General features: G+C 44.1%; 1 protein-coding gene and 1 long non-coding RNA gene across 3 annotated transcripts in view; both read right to left on the bottom strand.

Moving 5' to 3' along the window:
* REEP3 (receptor accessory protein 3) overlaps positions 1 to 24,301 on the bottom strand; it is a 173,451-nt gene that overhangs the window by 57,484 nt on the left and 91,666 nt on the right. The window lies entirely within an intron of this gene.
* On the bottom strand, positions 11,126 to 12,624 carry LOC120947046. The gene is made up of 2 exons (XR_005750807.1): positions 11,813 to 12,624; positions 11,126 to 11,369 (listed from the first exon to the last, which is right to left on the bottom strand). It is a non-coding gene; the product is annotated as an uncharacterized LOC120947046 (long non-coding RNA).

Here is a 24,301-nt window from a genome sequence, read left to right on the forward strand (position 1 = left end):
CCTTGGCTCTGCGCTCCCCCTCCATGCTCCATGTCCCCCCTCCGTGCCGCTGCTCTCCCCCTCCGTGCCTCTGCTGTCCCATTCCGTGCCGCTGTTGTCCCCCACTGTCCCGCTGCTGTCACCCTCTGTGCCACTCCTCTCCCCCTCCGTGCCTCTGCTGTCCCATCTTGTGCCGCTGTTGTCCCCCACTGTCCCGCTGTTGTCACCCTCCGTGCCGCTGCTGTCACCCTCCGTGCTGCTGCTGTCACCCTCCGTGCCGCTGCTGTCACCCTCCGTGCCGCAGCTGTCCTCCTTCATGCTCCGCTCTCCCCCTCCATGCTCTGTGTCCCCCCTCCATGGTGTCACTCTCCATGTCCTCCACCCCCTCTGTCAGGATGGAGAACTCTGTTCATTCATATAACTGAAACATCGTAACCTGTGTTTACAATGTTTCAGTTTATGAATGGATAGGAGCCTCTGTCTTCTCTCCATTCATTTTCAGTGCAGCTGAGAAAGGGACTGTCCTTAGTCCCTTTCTCTGTCTCAAAGGGGAGATATCAGAGGTCTGTTAAGACCCCTGATATCTCACCAAAGCCCCCCCCCAACAGGGCTGAATGAAAAAAAAAAAATTTGCAATAAATAATTAAAAAATGTAAATGTAAATAATAATAATTAAAAAAAAACACACTGACACTACCCCCCCCCCTTCCCTAAAAAAAAAAATCACTGTAAAATAAAAATTGTGGGGGGGGGGGGGAACCGCCACTGTCACATGACATTAAAAAAAAAGTATCGGTATTCGGTATCGGCGAGTACTTGAAAAAAAGTATCGGTACTTGTACTCAGTCTCAAAAAAGTGGTATCGGGACAACCCTATCCAAAAGTATTATGTATATCTGGCACCTGAAAGGTCCCATATATAACTAATGTGTGTTCTTTTGAAATGACACATCTGCCCTGTCTTGTATCAGCTAGGAAGTTAAATACCTAAAACTATCTAGATGTACAATACAAACTGAGTTCCATTAAGTAGGAAACTGTCCTCCGGGAAAGTCAAACAAGGACAAGATGACCAAAACAATTTCAGCTCTGTTCCTTTCCTGGTAATGTGACATGGGTGGCAGTACAATCACAGGCTACATATACTGAATGTTCACCCAGAAAAGAAAAATAGGGCACGTTTTCACTGAGCACATATTTTCAAGGATCTCTAAGTCCAAGGACAAAAATCTAATATATTGCAGCTTACCAGTCCTGAGATGTGTTGGCTGCATTTGTTTTCATTTTTCGGGACAAAAACGCTCACTTTGAGGAGTTAAAGCTGGGTTCTGGGCATAATATTTTTTTTTTGCAAGCTAAAATTAATCACGTTAAATAGTCCCTAAAACATATTAATAGCTCCCCAATCGTTCCAGAAATCATTGCAAACACTTGCCTTATATCCTCCAGCTCATGTTGTGGCCGTATCCATCATATGTGTGGGTATGTGAGGCCCAGTTCCTTTTTCCGTTCCGTTTTCAGGGAGAGGTGCATGCTGGGCGATTTTTAGGCACAGTAATGCCCAGAGAGGCAATGGGGTCTTAGGACAGGAAGTTGAACCGCCTAGGACCAGGAAATAGGCAGATTACGAAATCTACCCAGTAACAGCCAGATAGACGCAAGTAACATTTTTTTTTTTTTTTACATTAAAGGCAAGCTGTTAATAGAAATGTCATTTTTAGGGTGGAACTCCGCTTTAACTGAACACCAGCTTTGCAATGCTTTTAATGGGATTGATAAATGATTTAATTGTATCTTTCGTGTCGGTGCTGATCTAATGTCAGACTTTGTATTCAATAGATGGAGGAGCAAATGGATTTGGCACCCTGGAATGATTTGGGGAAAGATGATTAGAAGGGTGAGCTGTTTTTTTTTTTTTTTTTAACTACTAAGAACATTCTTAGCAATTACAGAGAACGCCTATTGATCTAGCCAAAAATGCAGTATATTTGTCCCTTCTTGTGAGCTAAACTGAAAGAAAAAACAATGTTATTTAACTTCTGTAAACTACTAATCTCAAAGCCCCTTTCCATTGTGATGGAGATAAACAAAGGCCAACATATTTTTAGCCCAGGCTGTGTCACCCAAAGAAAGGAAGTGTGTTAATCACAGGATTATTAGGTGAAATTAAGAAAAAAAATACAGACACCAGATTAAAATACTGGGAAATATAATGCCGCGTACACATGATCAGAAAATCCGACAAGAAAACCGTGGATTTTTTCTGACGGAATGTTGGCTTAAAGGGGTTGTAAAGGTACAATTTTTTTTTCCTAAATAGCTTCCTTTACCTTAGTACAGTCCTCCTTCACTTACCTCATCCTTCCATTTTGCTTTTAAATGTCTTTATTTCTTCTGAGCAGGGCTTTTTTTCAGGGGGAACTTGGGGGAACTCAGTTCCACCACCTTTGGCTCAGACCCTTTGGTGCCCGCTCACCACAATCACTTGTAAATACAGTCTGATTTCTGTGTTTACAAGTGACAGCTCTGCACTCTGTGCGTAACCCCCCCCTGAACTCTGCACTCTGTATGTAATACAATCCTGGTATTTAATGCCCCTTTAAGACCCTTCTACTGTTTGTGAAATCTGAACGGGTTGTGGTTGAGTTCCTGCACCTATTTTCTGAGAAAAAAAGCTCTGCTTCTGAGAAATATTCACTTCCTGTTCTTCTGTCTGTAACTCCACACAGTAATGCAAGGCTTTCTCCCTGGTGTGGAGTGTCGTGCTCGCCACCTCCCTTGGACTACAGGAGAGTCAGGACGCTCTCTACGTTGCAGATAGAGAAAGGAGCTGTGTGTTAGTGGGAGTCCTGACTCTCGTGTAGGCCAAGGGAGGGGGCAAGCACGATACTCCACACCAGGGAGAAAGCCTCACATTACTGTGTGTAGTTACAGACAGAAGAACAGGAAGTGAGGATTTCTCAGAAGAAATAAGGACATTTAAAAGCAAAATGGAAGGATGAGGTAAGTGAAGGAGGACTGCACTAAGGTAAAGGAAGACATTTAGGGGAAAAAAATTGTACCTTTACAACCCCTTTGAACTTGTGTTGCATAAATCACACACAAATCTTGTCGGAATTTCCGATCGTGTGTACACGGCATTTCTGGAAAGTTTAGATTAAAAAAAAAAACAAAGAGCACAGAAAGTATATAAACATTATTATGGAAATTATATGTTGTTTTTTTCTCTTTGGTTTACAACCACTTGAATGGATTTTTTTTGATTTTTTTTTTTACTTGAATGGATTTTATTCACTCTACTTTTGTAGGTGGATTAAAGATTCCATCTGATAGTACTTTCACATTTGGTATCATTGACCGTATGTCATCCACTGCTCCCAATGTGTTTTAATGCCACGTCCTCTTACCCTGCTACCCAAGATAGAGGCCCACAAACTGCTTACAATATGGCTCTGATCTAAGAGCACATGAGAAGGTTTTGATAAATGAATCCTACCTCAGACAGATATACTACATAGGGCAAATGTTGCTAGCCTTTGTCCCATAAACATAACAGTTAAACTGATAAAGAGCACAAATCAACACATCTTCACATATGCCAAGTTTAAAAATGAACCCATCTTGCCAGTCATTGAAAAATGAAAGTAAATGGACTGGGAGTACATATGAGTTCATCTTGCAATGAGGGTGATGAAAAGACGGCTTTCCCAACGATGTGACAAAACCGGCAATTTCAATGCCATAATAATTCAGACAGAAGCACGACATGTTGGTCGATAACGCTTCCTTGAGCTAAGGAATTCTATTTATATTTAAATGCCTTGCCACTCATGTCATGGGTTTCTCACTAAAGCAGTCACTCTCCAACCTTCTGCTGTGCTGTAGACCTCTCCAGAATGATTTCCAATGGGTCACGTATAAAATGTCAGAAGGGAGTGGGGTCGTACAGTAGAGACCCACGTCGATAGGCACCACTTTCATAACCAAAAGCAATGCCCTGGAATGTACCACAGCTTATATGAAATATAAGAACCAAACTATGGGCCAGATTCACGTAGAATTGCGGCCGTGTAACGTAACCCGTTTACGTTACACCGCCGCAAGTTTTCAGTCTAAGTGCCCGATCCACAAAGCACTTACCTGTAAACTTGCGGCGGTTTATCGTAAACACGTCCGGCACAAGCCCGCCCTATTCAAATGGGGCGGGTACCATTTAAATTAGGCGCGCTCCCATTCGTATTCCCGGACGTCTTACGCGAAAACAAAAACAAATTGAAATTCGACCCGGGAACGACGCCCATACTTTAACATGGCTTGACTAAAGTTAAGCCATGTTAAAGCAGATGTAAATTTGCGACGGGAAAAAATTACTAGCGACGACGTAACGACGGGAAAAACCTTTGTGGATCACCGTAAATCCTCATTTGCATACCCGACGCTGGAATACGACGCAAACTCCACCCAGCGGCGGCCGAAGTATTGCATCCTAAGATCCGAGGGTGTAAGACAATTACACCTGTCGGAACTTAGGGCTATCTATGCGGAACATATTCTATGAATCAGCCGCATAGATACGACAGGAGATACGACGGTGTATCAGGAGATACGCCGTCGTATCTCCTCTGTGAATCTGGCCCTATGTACTGAAGCGGATACCATGAACAGCATATTATGCAAAGACGGATAACAAGAACAGCAAATTATACAGAAGAGAATAACGTGGAGAGCACATTATATAGTAGCAAATAACACAAACAGCACAATATACAGAGGAGGATAACATGAGCAGGACAATTTATAGAAGAGGATAACATGAACAGCACAATATACAGAGGAGGATAACATGAGCAGGACAATTTATAGAAGAGGATAACATGAACAGCACAATGTACATAAGAGGATAATAAGAACAGTACATTATTTAGAAAAGAATAACAAGAACGGCACATTATACAGAAGAGAATACCATGGAGAGCACATTATATAGTAGAGCAGGGGTTCTCAATCCTGTCCTCAAGTACCCCCAACAGGACATGTTTTGGGAATTTCTCTTAGGCCGCCTACACACGACCGGTCCAAACCGATGAAAACGGACTGAAGTTCAGTTTCATCGGTCCAAACCGACTGTGTGTACGGCCCATCGGTCTGTTGTCCTTCGGACAAAAATTAGAGAACTTGCTTTAAAATCTAACCGATGGGCGGCTGACCATCGGTCAAAACCGATGGTTAGTACACAAAAGCATCGGTTCAAAACCCGCGCATGCTCAGAATCAAGTCGACGCATGCTTGGAAGCATTGAACTTTTTCAGCACGTCGTGTGTTTTACGCCACCGCGTTCTGACCCGATCGTTTTTTGAACTGATGGTGTGTACGCACATCAGACCATCAGTCTGCTTCAGCGGTGAACCGATGAAAACGGTCGGTCGGACCATTCTCATCGGATGGACCGGTCGTGTGTACGCGGCTTTAGATAAAATAGCTGTCTAACATACCATGTCATTGACTCAGATTTAAAGCACCTGTGCAAGATAAAAGAAAACCTGCAAACATGGCCTGTTGGGGGTACTTGAGGAAAGGGTTGAGAGCCACTGTAGTAGAGGATAGAGAAAATTGCTGGATGTCTGAGGCCTCGTACACACGACCGAGTTTCTCGGCAAAAACCAGCAAGAAACTTGCTGTTTTTTTTTATTTGCCGAGGAAACCGGTCGTGTGTACATTTTTCGACGAGGAAACTGTCGAGGATCCCGTCGTGCCAAAAAGAGAGCATGTCTTTTTCCTCGACGGGAATGGAGAAACTTGCCTTGTCGAGTTCCTCGACAGCCTAACAAGGAACTCAACGAGGAAAACAATGTGTTACGCCCGTCAAGTTCCTCGGTCGTGTGTACGAGGCTTAAGAGTCATCAGCGCCACATCCCTTGCTCGATAAAGAAGCCATCGTTTGGCGAAACACGTAGAGATTAAAATCAGCTGCATCTGTTCCATGTATTGTATAGTTACCTATGACGACAATATGTTGATGTTTCTAAATAAAAATTTTGATATATTTTATATCTATCTGTTGTGTTTTGGCACCTTTAAAATCCCATATTTGTCTTCTTGCTATGTAGTAGAGCACAGGTGTCAAACACAAGGCCCGCGGGCAAAATCCAGCCCTCCAGGCCATTTCATGTGGCCCTCGCACCTCCAGCCAACCTCTGGTCCTCCTCCAGACCCTTACATTCTGCTTTTAAGAAATGCATCCAGCTTCTTCCCAGCAGCAGCATAAGGTAAGGGGGGTGCACTGTGATGTAATGGAGATTGAGGGACTCAACTTCTGATGGTGGGGTGGCTCTTGACATCTAATGTAAGGGGAGGGGATGCACTTACAGATATAACTGGCCCTTTTGAGGGCAATCATAATGCTGATGCGGCAAACAATGAAATTGAGTTTCACACCCCTGTAGTAGAGGATAACATATACAGAGGAGGATAACATGAACAGCACAATTTATAAAAGAGGAAAACATGAACAGCCCAGTGTACAGAAGAGGATAACAAGAACAGCGTATTACACAGAAGAACATAACATGGACAGCGCATTATTTACAAGAGGATAACATGAACAGCACAGGGCATTATACAGAAGAGAATAACATAAACAGCACATTATACAGAGGAGGAAAACATGACCAGCACAATTTATAGAGGAGGATAGCATGAACAGCACATTATACAGAGGAGGATAACATGAACAGCACAATTTATAGAGGAGGATAGCATGAACAGCACATTATACAGAGGAGGAAAACAAGAACAGTGCATTACACAGAAGAGGATAACATGGGCAGTGCATTATTTACAAGAGGGTAACATGAACAGCACAGCACATTATACAGAAGGAGGATAACATCAGCAGCACAATGTACAGAAGAGGATAACAAGATCATATTACAGAAAATGATACCATGGACAGCACTACAAATTATATATAGGAGGATAACAGCACATTGTAGAGAAGGGCACAGCCCATTACAAAAAAAGATCATATAAACAGCACATTATACAGGACATAATATTAACAAGAAAAGAGCATTATATAGAAGGGCAAAAGAATCCACTATATTATTGGATATATTATTATTCCCTGGCTCTGCCAGGGAAGGCAGAGCCACCTTGCAGCCGTCATATTACAATACGTGAGATGGGAAGTGGTTAAGGCCCCTTTCACACTTGTACGTCCTGAAAGTTGTGCGACTTTGACACAACTTGAAGCAATGCCTGTGTAATCTTGAGGTCTATGGACCTCAAGTTGCATCAAAGTCAGACCAAAAATAGTGCAGGGACTGCTTTGATGTCGCTACGACTTGAAGATGCACAGATATGAATGGTACTCATTGGAAATCATGGCGTACGACTTGTCCTGCGACTGTGCAGTCCCAAATAGCAGGACAAGTCGCACTGTGAAAGGGGCCTAACAGTCACAACCTTTAATCAGATGCAATGCTCATAGAATGGAGGTCCGGCACTGGATGTTTATTTATTGCACGTTTCAGCAGATCAGTGTGTTATTTATATACAACCCTGCAGCTTTGAAAAATTCATTTCTTGCTCTTCATGTAATGAAATGACTGTGATGAAAGTAGGACATCCATGTGTTTACATCCAAGTGCAAACAATACAGGGTCAATTCCAAAGCCTGTCTGCACATAAAAGCTGCACTCAGAGCTCGGGTCATATAATGGATACATGAAAAGACTCCAGAGATTGCAACAGCACAGCTGGCGTGACAAAATTACAGTCATCTTGTAGCAGAAACATCAGCTTCCAGCAAATATGCCAGAGCCCGTCATTTCTGCAGGAGAGGGTAAACATTGGTTCTGCAATGTATCGATTACTAGACTGCTGTCATACAGTGAAAGGGACTACAGAAAGGCTCTTTATTAGTTACTATGATGTCATAAACATTAACCATTCCAATGGTCTACACATCTGACCGTGTCCAATAATAGAACCATCCGTGTTGTTCATAGCAACTAAACATATTTGATAATTCAGATCAGTACATTTATTAGCAGTATATATATTTATGACACTAAATTCTGATTTAAAAATAATAGAATTGTATTCAACTATGTACTCTTAAAGCAAAACTTCACCCAAAAGTGGAGGTTCCATTGTTCCTCCTCCTCTGTCCCCCCTCCTCTGTTCCTCCTCCTCCCCTCTGTCTCCCCCCCCTTCTCTGTTCCTCCTCCTCTGTTCCTCCTCCCCTCTATCCCCCCCTCCTCTGTTCCTCCTCCTCCCCCCTCCTCGGTTCCTCCTCCTCCCCTCCTCCTCTGTTCCTCCTCCTCCCCTCTGTTTCCCCCTCCTCTGTTCCTCCTCCTCCCCTCCTCCTCTGTTCCCCCTCTTCCCCCCTCCTCTGTTCCTCCTCCCCTCTGTTTCCCCCCCCTCTGTTGCTCCTCCCCCATCTGTTGCTCCCCCTCCCCTGTTCCGCCTCCTCCCCTCCTCCTCTGTTCCTCCTTCTCCCCCCTCCTTTGTTCCTCCTCCCCCCTCCTCTGTTCCTCCTTCTCCCCCCTCCTCTGTTCCTTCTCCTCCCCCCTCCTCTGTTCCACCTCCCCCTCCTCTGTTCCTCCTTCCCCCCTCCTCTGCTCCTTCTCCCCATCCTCTGTTCCTCCTCCTTTGTTCCACCCCCCCTCCTATGTTCCTCCTCCTTCGCCCCTTCTAATTTTTTGGGGGCAGTGGGTACCTAGTTGTGACAGGTACCCATTAGAGCTGCACGATTATTCGTGATCTCAAATCATCGTCGTCGTCGTCCCCCCGCGATCTCCGGCCTGGATTAGCAAAATGGATTAGCAAAATGCACCCGATTTCTGCATGTCCCCTGAAAAAAACTGCAGTTGTGTAATAGCTCACGTGCCTATAGCCACAAGAACATACAGCAACCATGAACAAACACAAACTATCACATTGACATATGCCTCACAATACCCCGGCTTTCCATACTTATATAAGAAAAGCATGCTGATAATTTTTTCTTTTGCCTTGGGACTCATACTACAAAGCATTTTTTTCCTACTAGAAAAGCAACCAACGTTCCTGGCACTTGGCCATGGAAACTCTTCACCTTATCTGTCTTCATTTGAAAACCACACTACATTAGTCTTTCAGCAGCAACCATACTGTGAGATTATGAATAGCAAGGATGAAGACTGGTAGTACTTTCCTTATATTCTTCTATCTTTGCAGAATGGCCAAAAACAATATAACGTGGCTTATTGGTGTTAGAAAATGTACCATTTCAGAACAAGGCCCCTAAACAAGCAAATGTGGTTCTGGAACCGCATGCTGTATTACCAACAATACTGTTTCCTTTTTATGTTCCCTAGCTACATATTTTGTAGATTTTAGAAATATTTAAATTAGTTTTAACTTAGATTTTTAAGAAGATACTGTTACCCTGCCAATCTGTACCTGTATCTTACAAATACATGCCAAAGGACTCCCAAAGCATTATAGGTTTGCTAAAGAGACAGCATTTGCAGGTCTTTTGTCAGGTTCAACAGGGGTAGGCAACCTCGACACTCCAGCTGTGACACTTCAAAACCCATGAGACTGTCAGGGCTGGGCTCAGCCCTTTCTTCTCTGTGCTGGCAGCTCAGCCGTCAGCTATCTGCCAGCTCCCATCTCTCCACAGTGATCCACCTGTTGATGATCCTGCTCGTCAGCTCTGCCTACTTAAGGCTGGGTTCACACTTGTCCGACAAACGGTCCTACATTGGGAGCTCATGTAGCATGACGTGTAAAAATCAATGTTTCCCTATGAGAGCTGTCTTAACTGGTCCTACACAAGTCGGTCCGACTTTGAAATTGCTCCCTGTACTACTTTTGGTCCTACATTGATCCTACTTCAATCCATTGAATATCATTGAAGTCGGACCAAAGTAGTATCCTGTTCATGAAAGTAGGATGGATGTAGGACCAATGTAGCAGAGCAAAGTAGGATGAAAGTAGTGTAGTAGTTTGAACCCAGCCAAAGCCTTCCAGTTCATTTACTCTTTGCCTTCACCTGTGTTAATATCACAAGAGACTTTCTCCTGTGTTCCTGTTGAAGACCTGCTTGACTAACGTTTCCTCTGAGCTGCCAGCACAGAGAAGGAAGGGCTGAGCCCAGCCCTGACAGAGACACTGCAAGACCTTGACAGCCACATGCATGACACCCAGTGGCATGTGGAATTTGTAGTTTCATCACAGCTGGAGTGCCGGCATTGCTTACCCTTAAAGCGGGAGTTCACCCATTTGTAAAAAAAAAAAAATTCTCCCCTTAGCTTCCTGCTCGTTTTTACTAGGGGAATCGGCTATTTATTTTAAAATATGAGCAGTACTTACCCGTTTTCGAGCTGCATCTTCTTCCGTCGCTTCCGGGTATGGGTCTTCGGGAGCGGGCGTTCCTTCTTGATTGACAACCTTCCGAGAGGCTTCCGAGGGTCGCATCCATCGAGTCACTCGTAGCCGAAAGAAGCCGAACGTCTGTGCGGCTCTATACTGCGCCTGCGCACCGACGTTCGGCTTCTTTCGGAAAATCGTGACGCGATGGATGCGACCGTCGGAAGCCTCTCGGAAGACTGTCAATCAAGAAGCAACGCCCATTCCCGAAGCCCATACCCGGAAGCGACGGAGAGGATGCATCTCGTAAACGGGTAAGTACTGCACATATTTTAAAATAAATAGCCGATTCCCCTAGTAAAAACGAGCAGGAATCTAAGGGGGAAAAGTGCCCTCTAAGGGTGAACCCCCGCTTTAAGTAAGAACTACTGATAAAGGAAGGATGAATCACAGTTGAGATTACTTGTTTTATTGTGTAAACAATTGTCTTTTTTTAGCATAGCTGAAACCATACACAGCAGATAATATAAAAGGTGACTAGAGCTTCATCTACTGACTGAACAGAACTTATAACATTTATAAGCTACATTTAATATTTTACTTTTTGGGGGAAAAACGTTTTTTAGTCCTGACCATAAAAAAGAAAGAAAATAGGAATAAAATTGTTCAATCTATTGTACACCTCCTCCTTGGGTCAGTTGAGTGCCTCCCATGACTTTCAATACCATTTCTATGTAGATGACACCCAAATCTATCTCTCTACCCCCTAGCTCACTCCATCAGTCTCCTCACACATCACCAACTTACTAACAGATATATCAGCCTGGATGTAACATCACTTCAGCAAACTCAACCAATTCAAAACCAAGCTCATAACATTTCCTTCCCCACGTGCCTCTTCCCCTGATTTTTCTGTCAAAATCAACAGCTCAACTATCAGACTGTCCCCCCATGCCAAGGTCCTAGGTGTAATCCTGGACTCTGAACTATCCTTTCATTCCCACATCCAACCACTGTAGAAAGCTTGCCACCTCTTCTCTCTTTTTTTTTTTATTCTCTCTTTTGGGGGGGTAAGGAGAAGCAGGGGGAATTATGAGGGTTTAGATAGTCGGTAGCCGATGCAGAGTGAGGGGTAGTCAAGTCAGGAAACCTGGAGGACAATCAGAAGGGTGGAGACCCCCGAGAGGGGTAGGCCAAATAGAGCCTATATCGGGGGGTCCCCACTCGGTTTTTCCTTTTTTCTTTTTTTTCTCACTTGCTGTTAATTTAAGTGGCTGTAGTATTGGTTGATGGTACAACAAGATGTGTTTACTGTGAATGCCCTTAACGTGTATCTGCCTATCTTTTTGAAAACAAATAAAATAATAATAAACTTAAAAAGCATATCTCAACATGATTAAGGAGTATGAACATAACATAGCCATTCAATCTGACTCACTCAAGAAACTCAAAAAAAAAAAAGAAAGCTTGCCACCTCAACCTCTGCAACAACTCCAAGATAAGCCCCTTCCTAACTAATGTCACCACAAAGCTTCTAATCCACTACCTGGTCATCTCTCAATTCAGCTACTGCAACTCCCACCTCATTGGCTTACCTTTAAATAGGTTATCCCCCCTTCAGTCCATCAGGAATGCTGCTGCCAGGCTCATCCACCTTACGAACCGCTCTGCATCTGCTACCCCTCTTTGCCAATCCCTCCATTGGCTACCACTCACCCAACAAATTAAATTCAAGATACTAACAATAACTTACAAAGCCATCCACAACTTGGCCACCATCTACATTACTAACCAATCTCAAAGTACCAACCAAATTGTTCTCTTAGTTCCCCCCAAGACCTCCTGCCCTCTACCTCCTTTGTCACCTTATTCCACACTCGCCTCTGGGACTTCTCCAGAGCCTCTCCCATCCTCTGGAATGCTCCTCCCCAATCTGTTCGACTGTCTCCTACTTTTTCCACTTTCAGACGATCCCTGAAAACACATATCTTTAGAGAAGCCTATCTGGCCCCCACCTGACAACTGTACATTCTCCATCGGCCCATAAACCTACCTCTTAGATTGTAAGCTTTAACGAGCAGGACTCCCTAAATTTTCTGTTGTAAAGCGCTGCGTAAATTGTCAGCACTTTATAAATCCTGTATTATAATAATAATAATAATAATAATAATAATAAAACATTACCTTCTTTAGGCTTGCCTTGCAGCAGTAAGGTTCTTAGTTTATTATCCAACAGGAATGTTATCTGGATGGTGTCCTTACTCTCTTTTAGGGCCGGTTCCGGTATGCGGGAACCCAGTATGGGTTCCCGCATTGCATGCCACCCGCGATGCAAATTCAGCCATACAATCTGTATGGCTGAATTTGCATCGCACAGACAACGGTGCGAATCACATGCAATGTTTGGCATCAAAGCAGTGTGAACCGGGCCTAAAGGCTAAATTTATCTTTTTCAGAAAAAAGCCCATGCAGTAAAGGGGTCTCATAGGATATTAAAAAATGTTTTGGCTTTGTAAAATGTTCATTTATTTTATTGCCATACCTCTAAAGATTTGGGTCCCCCCGGAAGCCTGGCAAAAAAGAACTCTTAGCAATCTCCATGTGTTGTTCACTCCCAACATTACAGCAGAGTAAAAACGGACAGTTTTTTCATCCTAGACACAAGGCAGGACATGGGGGTTGCTAACTGAGACTTTTTCAGCCATGCTACTGGGGGGGAACAAAATGGCCTACAGGTATGATAAATAAAATATTTTTTTACAAATCTGCACAATTTTTTATACCTACTCAAGTACTTAGGCTAGTTTTCTCAAAAAGATGAAGTTTGACTTAACTCTCTAAGGTTGTTTCACGTGCATCGATTTCTTCCACCAATCCCAGAACTTAGTGACAGGTAACTGGTTTCTAAGCAAAGTGGTCCAACATTGTTGTGTGTGTTTGTACAAATGTGACAAGGACAGTAGACTCTAAGGGCCAGATTCACAGCGGAGATACGATGGAGTATCTCAGATACTCCGTTGTATCTCTCAGAGTATCTATGCGACTGATTCATAGAATCAGTTACGCATAGATATCCCTAAGATCCGACAGGTGTAATTCTTTTACACTGTCGGATCTTAGGATGCAGTACCGCGGCCGCCGCTGGGGGGAGTTTGCGTCGTAAACCAGCGTCGGGTATGCAAATTAGGAGTTACGGCGATCCACGACGGATTTTCGCGTTCGCTACGAGTCTAGTTTCCCGTCGCAAAGTTAGTCGTCGTTTTTGGTGGCTTAACTTTACACAGCAAACGTATTGCTGTATAAAGTATGGCCATCGTTCCCGCGTCGAAATTTAAAAATTCACGCCGTTTGCGTAAGCCGTCCGGGAATACGGAATTACGCTACGCGCGTCGCCGTTCGAAAAAATTACGTCACTGTGCACAAAGCACGGCGGGAATTTTGAAACGGAGGCCGCCGGCGTAGTTTTCTTCGCAAGTGCTTTGTGAATCAGGCACTTACGATGAAAACTTGCGGCGGTGTAACGTATCTACGATGCGTTACGCCGCCGCACTTCTACCTGAATCTGGCCCCAAGCTCCTTTACAAGAAGGGACCGTTGTATACCCTATGTACTCTGTAAAGCACTATGGGCCAGATTCAGGTAGAAGTGCGGCGGCGTAACGTATACGTAGATACGTTACACCGCCGCAAGTTTTCATCGCAAGTGCCTGATTCACAAAGCACTTGCGATGAAAACTACGCCGGCGGCCTCCGGCGTAAGCCCGCGTAATTTAAATGGGCGTGTGCGCCGGACCTACTGCGCATGCTCCGTTTCGAAATGCCCGCCGTGCTTTGCGCGCAGTGACGTAATTTTTTCGAACGGCGATGCGCGTAGCGTAATTCCGTATTCCCGGACGGCTTACGCAAACGACGTGAATTTTTTAATTTCGACGCGGGAACGACGGCCATACTTTATACAGCAATAGGTTTGCTGTGTAAAGTTAAGGTACCAAAAACGACGACTAACTTTGCTACGGGAAACTACACTAGCGGCGACGTAGCGACCGCGAAAATACATAGTGGATCGCCGTAACTTCTAATTTGCATACCCGACGATGGTTTACGACGCAAACTCCCCCCTGCATCCTAAGATCCGACAGTGTAAAACAATTACACCTGTCGGATCTTAGGGATATCTATGCGTAGATACTCTGAGAGATACGACGGAGTATCTGAGATACTCCGTCGTATCTCCGCTGTGAATCTGGCCCTATGTAACATGTTTGCTCCACATAAAAAAAAATAATAAATTACATCTTCCAGCTGTTGCCAAATGACAGTTTGTGGGCTTGATACCCCGATTTGTCATAGCACAACTTTTTCACAATGCTTTCATTTCATCACATGAAACACACAAAAAAAACACTACATTTTCAACAAGCATTTTCATTTCCTGTGGTTTTGGTAACAATGTTCCCTGGTGGCTGTACAAATGATACAAACATAAACTCCCTGTTTATATTTTGATTCGCTGAGCCATAAAACATAAGCAGCCCGAGTGATTAGTGAAAGCTGCTTTTCCTTGAGCCAGCTAAACTTGAGCATTGTTTTGCTCTCTGATCTACTTTTCTTTGGCCCAGATACAAAGTGAAGCATGAAAATCATATCATTTCCACCCTCAGCTTTATGCTCTCCATTTGTTTCTCACTCTGCCCTCACTTTTCTTGTTTTATTGACATATTTGTGGTTATTTATCAAAGGAGATGCAGAAAGAAGCAGCTGCCGATCAAGTGAAAATACATCACATTTTTCATGCAACGATACTTTAAAAAAAAACACTATGTTGTTGCCTGAACGGCTGAAAACACAATCAATGCTGAACTCTGGGAAAACTAAAAGTCCTCCCTTGCAGTGGGGATGTACCTGCACTGCAAGAGTTCACTGCTCGTGTATGCCTTGAGGACCGGGTACAGCAGTTTTATTATCTGATCCTTTGCCCCTGCAGGCTCCTCCATGCTCCTAGACTGGTCTATGCTGTCTATTTTCCCCATAATCCAACAGTAGAAGGTCCTCTGACATTATCAAGGCCAGTGTAGGGCCCATAGCCTTGCACTGGACATGAGGACGCCAAGGGACAATCCCAGTGTTGGGTGAGCGCTATCTGCCAGGAAGTTTTTCCCATCCCCTAAACATAAACTGTCAGTTCCTCCCTGCAGCATGAGCACAGCCACACTGCAAGGGAGGACTTTTAGGTTTTGAAGAGGGGGAGAAGAGGAATAGAGAGAGAAGAGGGAGAAGAAGAATGGAGAGGGGGAAGGAGGGGAAGAAGAGGAGTGAGAAGGAGAATAAGAGGGAGATAGAGAATAAGAGGGAGAGAAGAGGGAGACAGAGAGAAGAGGGAGAGAAAGGGGAGAATAAGAGAGAAAGGAAGAAGGAGAAGAGAGAGAAGGTGAAAAGAAAGATGGGGGAGGAGGGAGAGAGAGGGGGAGGAGAAGGGAGAGAGGGAAAAGAAGGAGAGAGAGAGGGAGAAGGAGAAGAGAGAGAGGGAGAAGAAGAGAGAGAGAGAGGGAGAAGCAGAAGAGAGAGGGAGAAGGAGAAGAGAGAGAGAGAAGGAGAATAGAGAGAGGGAGAAGCAGAAGAGATAGGGAGAAGAAGAGAGAGAGGGAGAAGAGAGGGAGAAGGAGAAGAGCGAGAGGGAGAAGGAGAAGAGAGAGAGGGAGAAGCAGAAGAGAGAGGGAGCAGGAGAAGAGAGAGAGGAAGAGGGAGAGGAGGAAGGAGAAGAGAGAGAGGGAAAATGAGGAGAGAGAGAGGGGGAGCAGGAGAAGAGAGAGAGAGGGAGAAGGAGAAGGGAGGGAGCAGGAGAAGAAGAGGGAGAGGAAGAAGGAGAACAGAGAGGGGGGAAATAGAAGAGAGGAAGAGAGGAAAAAGGAGAAGAGGGAGATGGAAAAGAAGAGAGAGGGGAAGAAGGAGAAGAGAGGGGTGAAATAGAAAAGAGGGAGACGGGGAGAAGGGAGAGAGAGGGAGAAGAGAGAGGGAGAAGAGAGAGAGAGAGGGAGGAGAAGAGGGAGACGGAGAAGAGAGAGTAGAAAAAGAAGAGGGAGGGAGAAGGATAGGGAGAGGCAGAAAGGCAGAAGAGAGAGAGATGGAGGAGGAGGAGGAGAGAGAGAGAAAGAGGGAGAGGGAGCAGAAGAGGGAGTGGGAGAAGGAGAGGAAGAAGAGGGAGTGGGAGAAGGAGAGGAAGAAGAGGGAGTGGGAGAAGTAAAGTAGTCCCAATCTCCATCTCATCTAACCAGAAAACACCTTGGCCCGGTCGTATTTCTGTGCCGTATTCTCGAAACCAGATACGCCTGAATTTGGGCTTGAGCCGACCGACGTAAGTCTCCTGACGCCCTCGTATCTTGGGTGCATATTTACGCTGGCCGCTAGGGGCGCTTCTGTAGATTTACGCGTTGAATATGTAAATGATTTAGATACGCCGATTCACGAACGTACTTGCGCCCGTCGCAGTAAGCTACGCCGTTTACATTAGCCGTACGTCCGGCGTAAGTTTACCCCTTATAAAGCAGGGGTAAGTCATGTTAAGGTATGGACGTCGGAAACGTCGGAACAGCCGTCGTATTTTACGTTGTTTACGTAAGTCGTACATGAATGTGGCTGGGCGTAGGTTACGTTCACGTCGCATGAATGGACCCGGCGTATCTTAGGGAGTAAATTCGACGTCATTCTGAGCATGCGTGCGCATGCGCCGTTCGTTCGGCCATGCATTTACATGGGGCCACGCTTCATTATAATACAACACGCCCACTACCAGCCTACTTTGAATTAGGCAGGCTTACGCCGGCCATTTTACGTTACGCCGGCGTAAGAAAGGGAGCAAGTGCTTTGTGAATACAGTACGAGCCACTCTAGGTTACGTCGGCGTAGCGCATATCAGATGCGCTACGCCGCTCTTAAGAAATGCCAATCTTTGTGAATCCGGGCCCTTGTATTTATTTAACATATACAAGGTATTCTGGTACAGGACCCAGAAGATTGCAGCAATCACTGTGATAGTGCGAACTACTACAGTGATTTTCAGCTTCACAGGTATGAGATATGCATCCTTACATTGTGCCAAGCTGGACCAATGTAAGGCCTTTTTCACACAGGCGTAAATGTGCATACACACAAGGGCCACATGGCTGTTAAATTGGGAGCAGCAGCTGCATCCCTGAAGCCACTCTGCCCCAACTAATAAGATCAGCTATATGGGGATGCACAGAATACCTGTACATGTCTGTGTGGGCAAACATAGCCCTCATATGGGTGTACGCTTAAGTACACACATGTGAACAAGGCCTAACTATACAATAACTATACAATACAATTAAGATCACACCTGGAGTTCAACTTTCATACATTGGGGGTTATTTTCAAAAGGTCAAATCCACTTGAAAGTGCACTTGGAAGTACAGTCACTGTAGATCAGAGGGGAAGCTCTTAAAGCTCTGCTGATTTTATCATCCAATCATGTGCAAGCAAAAATGCTGTTTTTTATTTTCCTTGCATGTCCCCCTCAGATCTACAGCGACTGCACTTGGATTTGCCTTTCGTAAATGACCCCCATTGTTTCTTTATGTACACACACTTTATTGGCATACGGAGTAGAGCTGGCCAGAGTCAGGTTTTATGTTTGGCACAGCTTTAGTTCTGCCGCAATGAGGGGAAGAAGCAAAACAATTAAACAAAGTTTTGTTTGTACCAACAATGTCATTGTCAATATCTCCTGAAAAAAAGGTATTGAAATCATTGCTGACACTGCATTGTAGTTCTTTCCTATCAACAGGCAATGAATTCAATTAAACTTTCAAGGCAAAGAAAGTACCTTGCCGGCATCCCTAAATATGCGAAAAAACAAGAATACCCCTCCAGGGGACTTTAAAGGCAAGGTCACGTATAAAAGGCAAATGCCAATCTTTATTACAAACATGGTAAAAAAAATCCAAAGGTCGATAAAATTATGACATAATTTCACAATATATGACATAAAGGAATAACATAATACAAAGTGCAATCAGGGATACCCTTCCTGTCTGAGATACACCAAGAAAGAACATTCGACAACCATTCAGCTCAATCAGTCTGGGTATAATCATTAAGCAAATCCCAACACTGTTCGGAAAAAAGAATCCCGCTTGCCCAGAATATGGAAACTGTCAGGTCACACTGACGATAAGGATAGGACAAAATGCATACACAAAATCCAAAGGCAAACTGAAAGCCAAAAAAAAGCCAAAGTTGCATTTAAGAAGCTTCAATTTAAATGTAATTTCTAAACACCCCACATAAAAACTGTAAATAATATGTGTCCCTGATAATGGGGGCTTCTCAACCTACACCATGCCCATTCACAGTAGATGCTGATGCATGATGAATACAGATCAATTACAATTCTGTAAAACAAAAGATATGTAAATTGAATTTTATTTATTCTCATTAAAAGTCTATATCCAACGCCCGCTTTTATTTTCTATGCTAACTTTAAGCTGAAATTAAAAGATAAATAAATAAAATCTTCGAAATGTTTTTAATACCATCTGAGCTGTGGCATCAGCTTTTACTAGTCAGCAGGGGGCAGGCAATACATCAGAAAAGACGCAGGTTGAAAGGGTCATGGTCACAAATATGCCTTTCTGTTGCTTAGGAACAGAAGAGAGTCAATAGAAAAATGCATTTTCTAATTATTTTAAACCTCAGTGTTTCTAAACCAGCTTGTCAAGTCTTTATACGACCCACAAATCTCACCAAATGATGCCAGTCTATTCCTAGTCTATGGATCTGCTTACATGACGAGCTGTGACCTAAAGCAGATTGCTAGGCAAACCTTAAGTGCAAGCTACCGCACAGTACAACAACGCAATGTGTGTCCAGAATTAAAAAAAGCACAGTTGATTATGTATACTGTATATATATCCACACACACACACAAATTAGTCAAAAGGTTCAGAATTCAAAAGATATATTTATTACCATAAGAACATAAAGAAAGTAAACAGACGTGTATACTGTATATGTATGAGTGGGGGTATATATATATATATATATATATATATATATATATAAATAAAGATATATATATTTTCACAATAATAAGAAAAGTATTGGGACTCATGCCTTTACAACTTTAATTGCATCCCAGCCTTCGAGCGTAGGGTTCAATAATGAGTTGGCCCATCCTTTGCAGCTATAAAAGCTTCAACTCTTCTAGGAAGGCTGTCCACAAGGTTTAGGAGTGTGTCTATGGAAATATTTGACCATTCTTCCAGAAGCGCATTTGTGAGGTCAGACGCTGATGTGGACAGGAAGACATGGTTCACAATCTCTGCTCTAATTCATCCCAAAGGTGTTCTATCAGATTGAGGTCCATGCTCTGTGCAGGTCAATCAAGTTCCGCCACCCCAAACTCGCTCATCCATGTCTTTATGGACCGTGTTTGTGCACTGGTGCGCAGCCAAGTTGGAACAGTAAGGAGCCATCCCCAAACTGTTCCCACAAAGTTGGGATCATGGAATTTTCCAAAATGTCTTGGTATGCTGACGCCTTAAGAGTTCCCTTCACTGGAACTAAGGGGCCAACTCCAAACCCTGAAAAACAACCCATCACCATAATCCCCCTCCACCAAAGGATTTGGACCAGTGCACAAAGCAAGGTCCATAAAGACAAGGATGAGCGAGTTTGGGGTGGAGGAACTTGACTGACCTGCACAGAATTCTGCCCTCAACCCAATAGAACACTTTTTGGACGAGCCTTTCTGGAACAATGGTTAAACACTCCCACAGACACACTCCTAAACCTTGTGGACAGCCATCCCAGAATAATTAAAGCTGTTATAGCTGCAAAGGGTGGGCCAACTCAATATTGAACCCTACGGACTAAGACTGGGATGCTATTAAAGTTCATGTGGTGTCCCAATACTTTTGGCAAATATATATATATATATATATATATATATATATATATATATATATATATATATATATATATATATATACATACACACACACACACACACACACTCATACATACATATATTATTTAAACATATATGTGTTGCACTACCCCTTTAAAAGTGCACACAACAAATAACAATATATAAAGACTATAAAAAACAGTGTAGACTTGACGTCATCACGCTGGTGGGAGGCACTGCATTTGCCCATGCTGTTGCTTTTTCTCCTTTTGTGAGTATGCATTGTTTTTAACAAAAAAAATTGCCATTTCAATCTGATTACGCGATGTGCCCTGTCTCTTTCCATTTTGTGGCCCGTATATGACACTTCTGTGGAGGTGGTTATTCTCTGCAGTGTGGTAGTCTTTTGGTTGGATTTTCAAGACCATGCATACGCGCTCATGACCTAAATATAGAGGTCCTGTGCTTTTGGTTAGAAGCTTAGATTTATATGAGTAGGGGGGGTCACTGGAGTTGGCACTTTAAATATTGCGTTACAAGAACACTCGCTGGAGTTGGACTTTTTACCTTGTGGAAAGTCACTTACTACTCTTTTTTCATGACATCGGGAATGTCACTTTATCTACACTTTTTTTTTCACGTTTATGTATTGTTAATTATTCTTTGCACTAATAAAGGGGCAGTGCAACATAAATATATGTTTAAATTTATGCTCAGTATATTTTTTTTTAGATGCTTTTTTGAGTGCGGCTCCCCTAATACTATTGTTATCTCAAATATTTATATAAGGTTATTCCCTAGCAGAGTTTTTTTCTAATATAAAAAAATAAATAAACACATATATAAGTTACTAATTGGAGAAGCTTAGTGTAAGAAAGCATTGTGTTCACTTTTGAATGAAATTGTATTTACTGTATTTGTAGCCCTGAAAAAGTGGCAGTGGTATACCCCCAGAACGTGTTGGAATCTTGTTTTATTAATAAAATATTTCTGCACTGCTGAAAATTTGTGGCACTCTTTTTTCTTGAATTTATAAGTCCAGCCTGTGATTAAACAGGGGTAAAGGCAGACTGGTTAATTCATCTCTCTGCTTTTTCCTCCTGTCAGGCCCCGTACACACGACCAAACATGTCTGCTGAAACTGGTCCGCGGACCAGTTTCAGCAGACATGTTTGGCCATGTGTAGGCCCAAGCGGACCATTTTCGGGCGGATCGGACAGGTTTCCAGCGGACAACTGTTTCCTGGACTTGCTTTAAAACAGTCCGCTGGAAACCTGTCCGCCCGGACATGTACGGTCGTCTGTACAGACCTACAGAACATGTCCGGCTGCCCGCCATCCCTCGCATGCGTCGAATGACTTCGACGAATGCATGGAAGCATTTAAAAGGCAGCCCTGCCCACGTCGCCGCGTCATTGTCGCGGCGACACCGCGTCATCGACGCGGCGACACCGCGGACACGCCCCGCGTATTGTTTACGCGCGGACTTTTGTTCGATGGTGTGTACAGCCATCGAACAGAAGTCCCCGGGCAGACATGTCCGATGAAAACGGTCCGCGGACCGGTTTCATCGGACATGTCTGCTCGTGAGTACAAGGCCTCAGAGTGGTCACTGTCTGTATCTCTGCATGCAGCACACCTGATTGGTTCCTAGTGATGCTCCTTTTTTTTCTTCTGCTGTACAGAGGATCACAAGAGGCTGATGCCAAGCCAGATGTATATATCTGTCTGGAGTGCAGTTTTAAAGCTACATGCTGTTTGTCTACATGATGTGGCAAAAGATCCACCACAGCAATTTGGTAATGGTCACTAGAAACTTTCTCCGTTGTCCTGGGCAGTATGATAAAGCAACTAGAGACTTTCTCCGTAGTCCTAGACAACATGGTACAGCCACTGGAAACTTTCTCCTATGGTTCTGGACAGCGTGATACAGCCACTAGTGACTTTTCCCTTTCTCGATGGTCCTGGACAGCATGATACAGCCACTAGTGACTTTCTCCATGGTCCTGGACAGCGTGATACAGCCACTAGTGACTTTCACCCTTCCTCCATGGCCCTGGACAGCGTGATACAGCCACTAGTGACTTTCTCCATGGTCCTGGACAGCATGATACAGCCACTTGTGACTTTCTCCCTTTCTCCATGGCCCTGGACAGCGTGATACAGCCACTAGTGACTTTCACCCTTTCTCGATGGTCCTGGACAGCATGATACAGCCACTAGTGACTTTTTCCATGGTCCTGGACAGCATGATACAGCCACTAGTGACTTTCTCCATGGTCCTGGACAGCGTGATACAGCCACTAGTGACTTTCACCCTTTCTCCATGGTCCTGGACAGCATGATACAGCCACTAGTGACTTTCACCCTTTCTCCATGGTCCTGGACAGCATGATACAGCCACTAGTGACTTTCACCCTTTCTCCTATGGTCCTGGACAGCATGATACAGCCACTAGTGACTTTCATCCTTTCTCCATTGCCCTGGACAGCATGATACAGCCACTAGTGACTTTCACCCTTTCTCCATGGTCCTGGACAGCATGATACAGCCACTAGTGACTTTCACCCTTTCTCCATGGTCCTGGACAGCATGATACAGCCACTAGTGACTTTCACCCTTTCTCCATGGTCCTGGACAGCATGATACAGCCACTAATGACTTTCACCCTTTCTCCATGGCCCTGGACAGCATGATACAGCCACTAGTGACTTTCACCCTTTCTCCTATGGTCCTGGACAGCATGTTACAGCCACTAGTGACTTTCACCCTTTCTCTATGGTCCTGGACAGCATGATACAGCCACTAGTGACTTTCTCCCTTTCTCCATGGTCCTGGACAGCATGATACAGCCACTAGTGACTTTCTCTATGGTCCTGGACAGCATGATACAGCCACTAGTGACTTTCTCCCTTTCTCCATGGTCCTGGACAGCATGATACAGCCACAAGTGACTTTCACCCTTTCTCTATGGTCCTGGACAGCATGATACAGCCACTAGTGACTTTCACCCTTTCTCTATGGTCCTGGACAGCATGATACAGCCACTAGTGACTTTCTCCCTTTCTCCATGGTCCTGGACAGCATGTTACAGCCACTAGTGACTTTCACCCTTTCTCTATGGTCCTGGACAGCATGATACAGCCACTAGTGACTTTCACCCTTTCTCCATGGTCCTGGACAGCATGATACAGCCACTAGTGACTTTCTCCCTTTCTCCATGGTCCTGGACAGCATGATACAGCCACTAGTGACTTTCACCCTTTCTCCATGGTCCTGGACAGCATGATACAGCCACTAGTGACTTTCACCCTTTCTCCATGGTCCTGGACAGCATTAAACAGCCATTAGAGATGTTCTCTGTGGTCATTTACAGCATGACACAGCCACTAGAAACTTTCTTCATTGTCCTATTCAGCAATATACAGCCTGAAGAAACCTTCTCCACGGTCTTGGACAGCATGGTAAAGCCATTAGGGAATTTCTCCACGGTCTTGGACAGCAAGATACAGCCAATAGAGACTTACTTTATTGTCCTGGATAGCATGATACAAGTATTAGAAACTTCCTCCGTGGTCCTGGACAGCAGGATATGGCCAGTAGAGACTTTATCATGGTCCTGAATAGCATGGACTGACCATGTCTGCAGTACCGAGTTGTTAGTAGAGTACTGCAGACATGTTGAGGACTAAGTTTGTGCTTGCATTAATTACAAATAAAACAGCTGCAGAAATCGCCAGCTATGAAACTTTACTGCGGGTTGTCCCACTTGGAAAGGGGGGTGCCTATTCTTATATACAAGAAGGCATGCTGCTATGCAATAAGTGATCCATTTGATCCTCCCTTGGCTATATGCATTTCAGCTCTTTACTGGTTTCTGCAAATAATTCCCAATAATTCCTCCACAGGCTCTCATTTTCCATATCCAAAAAGGTAAAACCTTAAAAAAACGTCCGTACCATCTGGCCATCTGATGCTTGCAATGTAAACACTTGATGAATTCAAAAATGAGCAGAAGGCGTTTCTGATAGAGAAAC

Source organism: Rana temporaria, chromosome 8 (assembly GCF_905171775.1).
Source record: "Rana temporaria chromosome 8, aRanTem1.1, whole genome shotgun sequence".
NCBI lineage: Eukaryota > Metazoa > Chordata > Amphibia > Anura > Ranidae > Rana > Rana temporaria.